Source organism: Rhinolophus sinicus, chromosome 8 (genome assembly GCF_057876585.1).
Source record: "Rhinolophus sinicus isolate RSI-liver-muscle chromosome 8, RSI-T2T, whole genome shotgun sequence".
Classification (NCBI taxonomy): Eukaryota; Metazoa; Chordata; class Mammalia; order Chiroptera; family Rhinolophidae; genus Rhinolophus; species Rhinolophus sinicus.
Window position 1 is genome coordinate 37,047,615 of NC_142508.1, and position 12,282 is coordinate 37,059,896.

The 12,282-nt window shown below is 44.8% G+C and overlaps 1 long non-coding RNA gene across 1 annotated transcript; it reads left to right on the top strand.

Moving 5' to 3' along the window:
* Positions 1-893: 893 nt before the first annotated feature.
* Positions 894-11,478, top strand: LOC141567612 (uncharacterized). The gene is made up of 4 exons (XR_012490413.2): positions 894-1,515; positions 3,245-3,320; positions 4,038-4,153; positions 4,250-11,478. It is a non-coding gene; the product is annotated as an uncharacterized LOC141567612 (long non-coding RNA).
* Positions 11,479-12,282: the final 804 nt, after the last annotated feature.

Genomic DNA, 12,282 nt, shown 5'->3' on the forward strand with positions numbered 1-12,282 from the left:
AAAGGGACTAGCCCCGTGACTATCTGGGTGTTCCTGACGCAGAAGGACCAGTGCAAAGGCTCTGGGCCTGGGATGGGCTGGGGTGTATCCCAGGTACCTGTTAAAATCAAACACAAACAGAGACCAGCCTTGAAAATTCCCTGAGCAGACAAAAACAGTTTAGTTATGCTTTGTATAAAGAAATATATACTTATGTGTTTAGATAGAGTTACAGGAATATAATAAATGTATGTAAATAAAATCCCACAGCACATTATCTTGCACTTGGCTTGTTTTGCTCAACATTCAGATTTTTGTCTATAGCTGTAAACATCTCATTCTCGTTGCTGCACAATATACTATTATGTAAACGTACTCTAATTTATTTACCCATTTTTGCTGTGACTGGACATTTGCATAGTTTCTTCGACTGTATTAAAAGATTAAAAGCAATGTGCTCGGGCTGGCCCGGTGGCTCAGGCGGTTGGAGCTCCGTGCTCCTAACGCCAAAGGCTGCCAGTTCGATTCCCACATGGGCCAGTGCCAGATGGCTCAGTTGGTTGGAGTGAGGGCTCTTAACCACAAGGTTGCCAGTTCAACTCCCGCAAGGGATGGTGGGCTGTGCCCCCTGTAACTAACAACGGCAACTGGACCTGGAGCTGAGCTGCATCCTCCACAACTAAGACTGAAAGGACAACAACTTGACTTGGAAAAAGGCCTGGAAGTACACACTGTTCCCCAATAAAGTCCTGTTCCCCTTCCCGAAATAAAAATAAATAAATAAATAAATAAACGTAATGTGCTCACATAACATTTGCTAAAATTATGATAAAAAGTGTGGGAGAAGCAGTGAGTGTGAGTCCCCTATGCTTCTTCCTCCGGATGACAGAGCCCGGATGCATCCTAGTTAAGTTTAAGCTCCCAGGAGAGCAGGACATGGAAGGCAGCTATGCGGGGCAGCAGGCTGGTGTATTGTGAACGAGTCTGACTCAGCACAGGGCAAGCTGGGGATAATTGAGACGCCGTCATCAGTTTTTCCACTGCATTACAATCCCGGCCCAACTATTGCTCAGGGTGGCACGTGATCTGAATAAAGATGCTCACCTTCCATCTGGGCAGCCATGTGATCCGGTTCTAAGCAGTAAGATACAAGCTGAAACCTAGGGGCTGGGTTTTCCTGGGAAGTTTTTGTTTTGCTGATAAAAAGGAGGGCATATGTTTGGATCTTCCCTCTTCTTCTCACCTGGAATGTGAGAGCCCAGAAATGAATCAGCCACTTTGCATCCTGAGGCTAAAAGCCACAGATTAAAGATGGGAGCAGAAGAAGCAAGAAGAAGCTTGCACTCTTGGTGACTTGCTTAAGCATGTGCTCCAGGCATGGACTTCCAATATCTGAGCTTGAAACAGGCAGAACAAAACCTCAAGGGTCCGGGCTACTGCAGTTGGTTTTCAGTGCGCCGACACAGAGACGACGATGGGGAAATGAAGTTTCTGGGAACTCAAAGCTCAGCTAAGACATTGTGCAAATTTTCCTGGGTAAGTTTGACTTTCACTTCCTGTCTGTCTTTTCCACTGCAGAGGCCACCTTTAAAGCCATGAGGGCACAGATATCTGTAAATAGATTCCATCAAGGGTGGAGAGGATCCGTGTATTTCCTGCATGGTGATGCAAGTGGTGAGGAGAACAGGGCTGTGGTGGGGCAAGAAATAAATGTCTTGCCCTACTAGATATTAAGACATACTACACAACAAAATTAATGTGTGAAAAATAAGTGTGGTGTTACTGCAAGAACAGACAGATGGATCAGTGACACAGAAGAAAAAGTTCAGGTAGAGACCTGTGAGAACTTAGTACTTTATATAATCTATATAACACATGACAAAATACCAACCCAAATTAATGGGGGAAAGATGGTATGCTTAGTAGATGGTGTAGGGAAAACTGACCCACTGTGTGGAGAAAAATAAACCTGGATTCCTATCTAACAGCACACGTGAAGGTAGACTCCAGATGCATTAAAGACCAACATGTGAAAGATACATTATAAAGTTAGTAGAAGAAAATCTAGGAAAATAGCTGAATCTCTGAGACAGGGGATGACTTCTTAAGACTTCAAAAGCACAGGTCATAAGACAAAACATTGATTAGCTTGATTATGTCAAGATTTAAAGTTTGGGTTTAAAGGAGGGTAAGATGGACCATTAATAGACATTTGTCAGTGTGGGAGAAGTCGTTTGTAAAATCCAAAATGCACAAGGGACTAAAACCTATGAGATGCAAGAAGCACCTGTGAACTAATAAGAAGAAAAGAGAGACCCTATGGGAAAATGGGTAGAGTATATGAAGACTTTGCAGAAGCAGAATTCCGAAAGCTAACATGTACATGAGGGGCTACTCAAATTCATTAGTTATCAGAGAAATGTAAATTGGAACAGCAAGGAGATATCACTTTGCACCAATTAGGCTGGAAATAATTAGAAGGTTGGAGAATTCAAGTATGGTTCAGGGACATACAGACATTAGGATGTTTAGGTGCTGCTCAGGGGAGTGTGGTGTCTCCAATCCTGAGGGAGGATCTGCCATTATTTCATCAAATTAAATATACACACACCCTATAACTCAGCAATTTCTCTCATGGCTATACACCCGCAAAAAATTTGTTACACACACAAGGGGACACGTACGAGGATGTGCCTTACACTGTCCCTTGTGGTAGCGGGGAGCTGGCAGCCATCGAGTCTCCATACCTGGGAGGGTTGTTGGATACAATGGGGCAGGTGCATGAACATCGCCACATGAAGGGTCTTAAAAACACGGTGCTGTTTGAAAAGTGACGTAGAATAGCAGATACATAATCCATTGCCAAGTACATTCATTAAAGTTACAGCCTTATAAGAACCACACTACACATTTTGTGAGACTGAGGGAGGGTGAGAAGAAGGAAAGAGGGACGAGAAGGAAGGCAAGGAGGGAGGGAGGCTAAAGAAAAGAAGGATTCTGTATAAACTAGTGATGACACGTATGACATGCAACCTGTGTCTCTAAGGTCTGAAAAGAGTGAAAAAATAAGCTTGTAAAGTTGTCAAACCACACCTTTCAAGGACTGTGCCCTTACAGGGTGGGGAGACCGTGTGTGCGTGCGTGTGCTGGCGTGCGTGTGTGTGTGTGTGTGTGTGTGTGTGTGTGTGTGGTGCCATTCCCTGTGGCCACCGTCGGATACTATTTTATATCCCTGACTTGTGAAATCACTGCTTAATCTAAGCAGACTGTGGCTGCTTCTCGCGTACCCCCCTGAATTGCAGAGTTGGCTCAGGACCACAAAGAGGCCACGACTGAAGGTGGTAAGTGTCATCGGGTGTGGCTCAGAAAGCTGGTGCATCCTCCCCCTGGTGTCCTTGCTCTGGGGATGGTTGATCCTGGCCAGAAACCGAGGTCAGGGAGTGGCCCCATTTTTGTTAGTGGGAGGGTTTTCCCCATGCATGCCTCACACCAGATCAGTATCTAATTGTTGGCTACAGAGAGGCCGGCTGTGGGTTACCTTTTATTAGTAATAATCATAACAATGACGACAGCCACCCTTTATTGGGTGCCAGAGCCACTGCATGTGGCTCTCCAGGTTCTGACAGCAGCCTCAGGAAGGAGGCTCTCAATAAGTCAATGGGCAGCGAGGGTGGGTGGACTTGGCTCAATTTCTGCAGCTGGCACATGGCAGAGCTGGGATGCGACTCTAAAGAGCGGGAGTCCTGAGCCTTTGCCTGAAAACACAGTGCGCTGGAGCCAACAGAAGCAAACATAGGGGCACAGGGCCAGAGCTCAGGAAAAGTGATACGGCTGTGGGGAGGGAGAGGAAGGGGAGGGAGAGGAAGGGGAGAGAGAGAGAGAGAGAGAGAGAGAAAGAGAGAGAGGAGTCCTGTGGTGAGAGTTTTCAGGAGAGCAGTCTAGAAAGGGGTGGATTCTATTGCTGACCCTTGATCTCACACTCCCTCCGGTTCCAGACTCTTCCCCCACCCCACACCCCACCCCCATCCCCCATGGACAATGTCTGTTTTGTACTACAGAGGTGATCCCAGCACTAGCCTGGCTGGATTGAAATCTGGTCTGTTTCCTGTTCTGTTTACACGGGGCTACCTCATAGGTCTGCTGTGACCATTAAAAGGAGAGAATGCACATAAAGGTAAGGGCACCGAGCCCGGCACAGGATGGGGCGTGTACAAACCGGCATTTCTGTGATGATTAGGAACATTAAAAGACAGCCTTTGTGCCCCATCAGCATCTCCTGGGAACTCGTCAGAAGCGCACACTCTTGGCGCCTCCTCATACCAACTGAGTCAGGAGTTGCATTTTCACAAGCTACCCCGGCGATCCGTGTGCATGTTCAAGACTGAGATGTGCCCCAGGAAGAACAAATTTTAAACGCCAGGTGTTTGAATTCACCATTTGCTCTACGCCGCCACCTCGAGGTCCATTGAAGCAATGGCCTGGGAAAGCCATGCACGTGGCAAGACTTCTGGAGTTTCACAGCTCTGTCCCCAGGCCAACTGTGGGCAAGTTGCTTGACCTTCCACCCCTGGATGGGTCAAACTCCTCACCTGTAAGGCTGAGATGTCAATTCCACCGCATGCATGGTGCCTGCCCCACACTTAGTGCTGAAAAAATGTTCTACCACTTTCAGAAGGCATCACTGATTCCCCGATGGAGCCTGGACATAATTTAAGGGTCAGGCTACTGAATCTGTAGTATTACAGGTTAAATTGTGTCCCCCAAAATATATGTGGAGCTCTTACTCCTCAGGACCTCAGAATGTGACCTAATTTGGAAATAGGGTAATTGCAGATGCAATTAGTTCCAATGAGGTCATACCGGAGTAGGGTGGACCCTTATTCTAATATGGCTGGTGTCTTTATAAGAAGAGGGAAGACGACCGAAGACAGACACACAGGGGAGAAGGCCATGTGAAAACGGAGGTGGCGATTGGAGTGATGCAGCTGCAGACTGAGGGATGGCAAGGATTCACAGCCACCACTGGAAGCGGGAAGATGCAAGGAAAGCGTCTCAGAGGGACTAAGGCCCTGCTGACACCTTGATTTTGGACTTCTGGCCTCAGAACTGTAAGAGGATAAACTTCTGTTGTTTTAAGCCACCCCGTGTGTGGTACTTTGTTACAGCAGCCCTGCGAAATTAATACATATGAGAAGGTTGATCTATGTAAGTTAGGTACAGACATTAGACTATCTCAAGACCCCTTTCCTCTAGAGGAAAAGATTAAACATCGGTCTATTTTGCAACAGAAGATATGCAAATGTCCAATAAGCACATGAAAAGATGCTCAGCATCGCTAGTCATGAGAGAAATGCAACTTAAAACCACAGTCAGACTCTACTAAACACTCATCAGAATGGCTAAAAAAGTTTTTACAATTCCCAAACCCCAAAAGGTAACAGAGGGCCGGCCCAGTGGCTCAGGTGGTTGGAGCTCTGTGCTCCTAACTCCGAAGGCTGCCGGTTCAATTCCCACCTGGGCCAGTGGGCTCTCAACCACAAGGTTGCTGGTTCAACTCCTCGAATCCCACAAGGGATGGTGGGCTCGGTCCCCTGCAACTAAGATTGAACATGGCACCTTGAGCTGAGCTGCCTCCCGGATGGCTCAGTTGTTGGTTGGAGTGAGGGCTCTCAACCACAAGGTTGCCAGTTCAATTCCTCGAGTCCCGCAAGGGATGGTGGGCAGCACCCCCTGTAACTAAGATTGAACATGGCACCTTGAGCTGAGCTGCAGGTGAGCTCTCGGATGGCTCACCTGAGTTGGTTGGAGCGCATCCTCTCAACCACAAGGTTGCCAGTTCAATTCCTCAACTCCTGCTAGGGATGGTGGGCTGTGCCCCCTGCGACTAGCAACGGCAACTGGACCTGGAGCTGAGCTGCGCCGTCCACAACTAAGATTGAAAGGACAACAACTTGACTTGGAAAAAAGTCCTGGAAGTACACACTGTTCCCCAATGAAGTCCTGTTCCCCTTCCCCAATAAAATCTTTTAAAAAAAGAAAAAAAAGGTAGCAGAGATGTAGAACTACCAGAACTCCCAGAGATTATTAGGGGAAGTGTAACGAGGTATGACCACTTTGGAAAAAGGTCTGGCAGTTTCTTAAAATACTGAACAGCATGCCCAGAGAGCCCACTTGTCGGTATTTCTCCAAGAGAAAAGAAAGCACATGTACACAAAAAGATTTTTACACATGTGTTCATAGCAGCTTTATTTGTAATAGCCCGAGGTGTCCATCAACAGGAGAAAGGATAAACTGTTGTTTTTCAAATAATGGGCTATTCCTTAGCAATGAAAAGGAAGAAATTGCAGCTACGTAAGTGAACCTCAAGATGAAAGAACCCTTACGCAAAGAGTATACGCTTATGTCTCCACTTATATGACACTCCAGAACAAGCCAAAGTAATCTACGGTGGAAAGAAATCAGAAAGCTGCTTGCCTCTTGGGGTGGGGGCAGGGACTGACGGGGAAGTGGCATGAGAGAACTTTCTGGGGTGATGGTAAATGTTCTGCATACTGGTCGGGGTTTGGGTTATACACATGTGCAGTTGTCGATGCACACTGAAAGCTACAGCTTCGGTTCTGTGCATTTCATTGTACAGGAATTTCACCTCAACAAAAAGAGACATGAAGTTTGAGTTATACTGACATACATAACAATTAAAATGACATGTGTTTGAGAGCTTAGGATGAAGTGGACTCATGTCTGTGACTTAATAGGAAATGCATCAAAAATAAGATACATGGATGAAAGGTCAACAGACACAGGACAAAGCGAGTATAGAAAATAGGTAGTGAGTATATGGCTGTTTACTGTACATTTCTTTTAACTTTTCTGTTTGAAAACTGTTCATAACAAAAGTGTTGAGGGTGGGAATCAGACATGTGTCCGGTTGAGTCGTGATGGCTGCATTCTGTCCATCTGTACTGCCACCAGTTTAGCCCAAGCTGCTGTCCTCTGGATATTCATTCATTCATTCATTCATTCAACAAATACTTATGAGCACCTACTACGAGCCAGGCACTGCCCTAGTTCCCCAGACCACAGCATCAAACAAGTCAGAGAAAGTCTGCGTGTAGCCTTTTGTTTTCTAGAGGAGGAGAAAGAAAACCAACACGTATAAGTATGTGTTTAATATTTCAGAGGGGGGGCATTAAATGCTGTGAAGGTGAATATATTGGTGAAAGAGGAAAGAGAGTACTTGGGGGTGGTTTTGTTTTCCACTGGCTGGTCAGGAGAGGCCTGTCTGGTGAGATAACTCAGAAACAGACCAGAAGCAGTGAGGGAGAAAGTCATGAAGGTGATGGAGTGAAGACATTCCAGGATACGCAGCAAACACAGGTGCACTGGACCACTGCAAATTCCTCTCTTCTTCCTGTTGTTTGTGCCCTGCTCTGTCCCTGATTTTTTCTCTACACAGCAAACAGAGGAGGATGGGCACTGCTTACAGGGAAGGAGGTGCCTTTGTCCTGCAGATCACAGCAGGGTACTTAGGGCTGACTACAGAGTTTGGTGGTGGAGGTGAAAAAAGCTGGATCACTGAGCTCAATAGTGAGAAAGCCAGGCCCTTGAGCCCTGAAACAACCTCATCAAAACGCCTCTGTGAACTCTCACTGGGAGCCTTACACCTGGCAGCAGTGGGGATTCCCATGGAGAGCGGACTCGGGGAGCAGAGGGAAAGGATGAATAGTGGACATGAGCCAGGACTGAGTCCCAGGCCAGGTTTCCCTTCTTTGCCCCAAACCCCGGCAGGGAAAGAGGGTGTTAGGCATTGCCTCTGGACCCATCTCTTTTACCCTGAGTCTTTCTGCAACTCAGACTGGACTTATTATTCTCAGAAATGCTTTCAAAAAATTTAATCCACTGGTAAATTAAGACGGTAGGGAGGGGTGTGATCAGCTACATGTTAGAAAGGACATAGGTCACTCACTGTCCAGGGTGAAATTTGGTTCCTGACCATGGTGCTGAAGGTGGATTTTTCATAACACACACACAGACACACACTCACACACAGGCACACAGCACACACTCTCATAATATGCTCACACAGACATCCATGGACTCACACTGTTCTCACATTCCTACAAATCTCACACTCACAGACTTAGGTCCGGGAAGTATATAATCCTGATGAGGTGAGATGGGGTAGTTAGGGGAATTGGGAAGGGGCTGGGGGCTGGGACCCTGCGTATCACCTAAGTCAGGAAGGAAGGGAGGAGGGCCATCATGGGATGTCCAAGAGACAGCATTTGGAGTCAGCGGTGTTGTCCAGAATGTATGTGCCATCTTCAACTGATGGTCAAAGCGAGCCAGAAAGGGTAAGTTATAGACAAAAAGACTCAGAGTGAAACCTCTAGAAACAGTTGCGGTGAAAAGTCAGAGGTCAAGAAAAGTAAATAGAGGGACCAGAACCACCACTCTTCAGAAGTCATCCCTCAAAATCAGCTCAGACTGAATCTTAACTCCTGTGAACCCAGCTGGGGGCCCATGTGAGGACAAGATGAGGCCTGGCTCCATTTTTAATACCCAGCTTTGTCTCTCATTAAAAATAAACCAATGTTGGGGTGGCCAGTTAGCTCAGTTAGTTAGAGCGCGGTGCTCTTAATACCAGGGTTGCCAGTTCTATCCCCGCATGGGCCACTGTGAGCTGCGCCCTCCATAACTATATTGAAGACAATGAGCTACCGCTGAGCTTCCAGAGGGGCAGCCAGATGGCTCAGTTGGTTAGAGTGAGAGCTCTCAACAACAAGGTTACTGGTTCAATTCCCGCATGGGATGGTGGGCTGTGCCCCCTGCAACTAAAGATTGAAAATGGTGACTGGACTTGGAGCTGAGCTGCACCCTCCATAACTAGACTGAAGGACAACGACTTGGAGCTGATGGGCCCTGGAGAAACACACTGTTCCCCCAACATTCCCCAATTAAAAATTAATTAATTAATTTAAAATAATAAATAAAGTTTTAAAAAAGCCAATGTTGATATTGTGTGTGTGTGTGTGTGTGCTGAAAAGAGGCAAAATAGAAGAACAGCTAGGCAGACAGCCTCCAAAAGCCAAAGTGCTGGGTCCTAATCTTAAGTTTACTATATATTTGATGTCTATAAAATGGCAAGAATAATAGTATAGCCTCCTGGGTTGTTTCAAGAATAATGAAATATAATATCCAACAGTGCTTTTTATTTGGACTTGGGTTTTAGAAAAAAGTTGTCAAGGAATCACTCTACCAAAACACCAGTCCAGGGCAGTAGACGAAGAGTGAAATTTTTCAACTTCACAATTACATGTTTGTACTGAGTTTTTATAGTTTTTTAAAAACAATGCACCTTAAGAAATAAGCCAGGGAAAGAGTCAGGGCTGTATCATTTACCTCCACTGATAACAATTAAGAAAGTCGGGTTGGCCCAGTGGCTCAGGTGGTTGGAGCCCCGGGCCCCTAACACTAAGGTCGCTGGTTCAATTCCCACATGAGCCAGTGAGCTGCGCCCTCTACAGCTAAGATTGTGAACAACGGCTCTCCCAGGAGCTGGGCTGCCATGAACAGCTGGGGCTTGGTGTGAGCTGCTGTGTGCTACCATGTGTTGCCAGGAGCGGCCAGCAGCCAGCATGAGCAGCGGTGGGCAAGAGCCGCTGTGAGCAGCCCACCGACTGCCTCAGCAGGGGGGAGCATACGGCTCATAATACCATCATGGGCCAGGGAGCTGTGTCCTACACAACTAGACTGAGAAACAACAGCTTAAACTGGAGGGATGGGGAGGCAGAAGACGGGGAAGAAAAAAAAAGTCATCACTAGTTTCACACTTAGTCATTGTTTTATAACTTATGCAATTGAATAAATGATGTTTCACAAACTTTGTAACCAACTCAAGCATCAGGGGGTTTTATTAACATTTCATTTTTAATTGTGGTAAAAAAAAAAAGCATGTAACAAAATTTACCATCTTATCCATGTTTAAATATACAGTCAGTAGTCTGAAGTACATTCACATTGTTGTGCAATGGGTCTCCAGATTTTTTTCATCTTGCAAAACTAAAACTCTGTGTTCATTAAACATTACTCCCCATCGCCCCTCCCCACACACCCTGGGAACCACCATTCTACTTTCTGTCCCCGTGAATTCGACTATTTTAGAAACTACATATAAGTGGAATCATACACTCTTTGTCTTTTTGTGACTGCTTTATTTCACTCAGCATAGTGTCCTCTAGATGCATCCATGTGGTAGCATGTATCAGAATTTCCCTCCTTTTTAAGGCTGAGTAATATTCCATCATATCGATAGACCACATTTTGTTTATCCATTCATCCACTGATGGACATTTGGGTTGTTTCCACCTTTTGGCTGTTGTGAATAATGCTGCTATAAACATGGGTGTGTAAATATCTCTTTGAGATCCTGCTTTCAATTCTTTTGAATATACTGGGGTGCCAAAAAAAATGTATACCAGTGGACACTTGGGTCAACGTTGCTCAAGCAGTAGTTCGCCGTAATCAGAAGAGTCTGAACGCTGATGGTAACCACTTTGATCACCTCGTAATTGCAGAGTCAAATGTGACTTGTATTCATCCTTTGTTATCAGCATATATTGAGTATTACAATTTTAATAGTTTTTTCCTTTCTTAAAATGTGTATACATTTTTTTGGCACCCTATGTATATCCATAAGTGGGATCTGAGGCTCTTTAATTATATAAAAGGAAAAGAAGATATTAAATTTCATTAGTACCAAGTGTGATCTTTTTTTCTCTCTCTCTATTAGTGACCCTGGAGTCTGGCCTCCTGGGTTCAAATCCTAGCTGTATCATCTGTCTGCTGTGTGCCTTTGGACAAGATACTTCACTTCTCCACTCTCAGTTTTCCCATCTGCAAATAGAATTATTAACAGAACCTGTAACCTTCAGGCTTTTGTGAATGATAGCAAGTAAACATACAAAGTATTTTTGAATGCTTACTAAAGGAATAAACAATTGATACATGTGACAACTTGGATGGGTCTTAAGGGCATTATGCTGAAGAGGAAAAAACCTAATCTCAAAGGGTTACGTGCTATATGATCCCATTTATATAACATTGTCAAAGTAACAGAATTGTAGTGACAGAATAAACCGGTGGTTGTCAGGGCGTAAGGTTGGGGGAAGGGTGTGATTATTATGGAATATCACGAGAGAATTTCTTTGTGGTGACTAAATACTTCTGTATTCAGAGCTGTGGTGATGGGGGAGAGAGAGACAGGAGATAAAAATGGTGAGATTAAATTAAGATCATTCACCCAAGTTAATAACATTGTAACAATGTCAGTTTTCTAGTTTTGACAATGTACTATGGTTGTGAAAGGTGTTATCACTGAAGGAAACTGGGTGAGGGCTATATGAGAACACTGTGTACTGTTTTGCAACTTCTTATGAGTCTTGAACTATTTCAAAACAAAATGTTATAATAAAAAATGTGTCTGGCACATCCAAAGGACTCAATAACATTAATTATCATTGTCCCTGATCTCCCTGTGTACAGTTTTCACTTGATCTATTTGCCATATTTTCAATGTTCCTTTTCTGGGCAGCTCTAATCACCGCAAAAGATTTCCCTTGACTGGGGGCATGCCTCCCTCTGAGTTCTCCCAGACTCAAAGCCTTCCCAGAAGGAAGCTGTACAGCCGTAAACATATTATGAATCATCTGTAATTTTCACACCAGCCATTGTTTTATAACATAAGTAATTATCCAAACAGTGTTTCGCAGACCTGGAAACTAACCAGGCATTACAGGTCTCTGATGCTTAAAACAGGAAAAAGAATTTAGAAGAATTAGCCAAGTGTTCTGAACACCAGGTGACACATTGCTTTGCGAGGAGTCCAGCCTGGTGGCTAAAGGCAAGAGAAAAATAAGAATGCACCTTTGCTCCTGTGTGCAACAAAATCCTTAAAGATGTCCCAAGAAACATATGCTAGTTGTTAGGTTCTAAAGAAGGGGTGAGGGCAGGACAGAAAGGGTATAAATGGAGATTTATCACTCTATAACTTTTTTATAAACATATTCTACTTTCCTACCTTGTGGAAATAATACCCATTCAGAAAATTAAGTAGAAATGAAGTTATGCAATAGGCTCTTGTACAGGTCTCGCTGGGGTCAAACTTGGCTGTTTCTTATTGTGTGACTCTTTTTAGCTTCTCTGTGCCTCAGTTTTTCATCTGTAACGTGGGGGTGATGATAGTTCCTATTTGATAGGATGTTGAGGAGATTAAGAAAGTTGACATTTGTAAAGGACCTAGAC